Consider the following 2,346-nt stretch of genomic DNA (forward strand, 5'->3'; position numbering starts at 1 on the left):
AAAAGAAGCATTTTTAGAGTTTAGAAGTTTTTTTTTTTTTTTAAAGTTTAAAAACTAAAATAATATTTTAAAAATAAATCCAAGAAACCATGAAGGCAAGAATGGAGGAATTGACAATGTACCAAATTTAGTCCAATTATAAATTAAAAGTTTGAGAATATTCGTTAAGAGTTTTATAATTCAATTAATACATCTTAGTGTATTCAATGAAAACATCCAAAGTTCAAATGCTTATATACATGTGTATATATAATAATAATAGTAATTTTTAACATTATATTTGTTTCTAAATATAAAAAAAAAAAAAATTCCCATTTCCAATATTTGATATGATAAAAATAAATTTTAATATTTTTTTTGTTATTAGTGCAAATAAGCCAATAGAGATACAAAACATTTTCCACCATTCCCTTTGTGTCGTCAACCCTTCACTCCTCTATGTTGCACATCACCGGCCACCACCACCACCACAACTGTTACTATCTTTGTTGCCACACCACCATCCATACCATTACTATTGCCAAACCACCACTACTGTCATTGCCACCATTGTCCTCGCCCGCCACACTATCTGCATTATTGCCACTACTATTGCCTTTACAACTACCACACAATTGATAATGCCACCATCATCATACTATCTTCGATGCTAGACCTGACAGAATTGACCATGGACCCGTTAACTTAGCTCGAACCTAAAAGAAAATATTTGACCTAAGCCTAATTCTTGGTGTAAAAAAAATGCATTCTATTTGTACTACAAGGTATTTTTTTGTTTTTTTTTTTATTTTTTTTTTAAAGAATCATACTACAACTCTACAAGTCAATTAAGGTCTACAAATACAAGTCAATTAATTGTAGACCCATTGTCTTATTTTATTGTAATAAAATTTATCAACTTTCAAATTCTATATATCAAAGTTGATAATTTTATATGTCGTATATTTATAAGTTACGATTTACTCTAATATTAAAAAAAATGTATTAAAAATATTAGGATTTATAGTTTTTCACACCCATGTATATATTTTATTTGAGTTTATTTGTATGGATTTATCAATTCCATAATTTCACTCCCCAGTACAAAATTTTTTGACACCGCCACTAATTTTGATGACGTGATAAAATTTAATTAACTCATTCGAAAGCTAAGGAACAAATTTTTAAGAACTCAACTATTGAGTTATCCTAAAAAATTTTATGAAATCTAATACAATGTTTTATAATTCAATAGTATTATATAGTTTTTTTTTTTTTTTTTTGGAGAGAGCATAAATTCAAATATTTAACTTAAAATGGAAATTAAATTTGTACATTGGTTTGAGTAATGTTACATACACACAAAATTGAGCAATGCTAGATCCATCATCCATAATATCTTCACAATAATTTTATAATAAATCTTATGTAGCAATTAATTTCTATTGGTGAGTAAAATGATGATGAAGTAGTGAGCTATATTAGAACCAATAATAATTTTCTACCTAATTTTAATTTTGTTGAAAAATATTATGAAAGTAGTATTACTTCAAAAACTTTTACAATAATTATGATAATAAGTTTTTAGTAGTTCTTGTATAAATCTACCACCAACATCCTTTTTTTTACCTATAATTAACAAACTACCACATCAACATCGATAAAATGTTATATTCAAATTTTTGTTGTGTATATAAACTCTCTCTTTATATAATTTTTTTGTCATAACTTGACGTAACAAATTGTAAGCTGACATGACAAACTGTGTGAGAAATAACTTTATCACTTATATAATCATCTACCATTTTGTCAATGTCACACAGTCTACCGCATCACAGTCGCAGTGAAGAAGCTGTGAAATGGTTCTAGATTTTTTTTTTTTTTTTTTCCGCCTAATTGGTTTTGGTAGAGAAGTCTGAAATTAATTTGGAGGCTATAGGCGCCCACTGTTCTCAAAAAACAGGGAAACAGGCTCCTGGTTTCTCCAAAGGCAGCAGATTAAAGATTCAGACTTCCTAAAAATCTGGAGGAGGCGTGAACAAACTGAAAAGGTGGCAATAAGGGCAACGCCAGACTTTGGACCTTCTTGCATGCCACATGCCCAACCCTCACTCCACCTGTCCCATTGGGTTTCTCACAATATTAATTACACCCAATAAATTTTGTCCTTGCCTTCTACAAAAAGATTTATTTAGTTTTTTGCTGAATTACAAAAAGATGTTGAATTGGTGTAAATTTCTGTTCTATATAACTGGGATATAAATGTCACTTAATTCGTTCAATTATTGCACAATTCCTGTTTTATTTATTATTATATTATTACACGAGGTGGAGATGGGGGATCCAGAGAAGTAAACCTAGGGACAA

This window comes from Quercus suber, unplaced genomic scaffold (genome assembly GCF_002906115.3).
Source record: "Quercus suber isolate HL8 unplaced genomic scaffold, Cork oak 2.0 scaffold_282, whole genome shotgun sequence".
Taxonomy (NCBI): Eukaryota; Viridiplantae; Streptophyta; class Magnoliopsida; order Fagales; family Fagaceae; genus Quercus; species Quercus suber.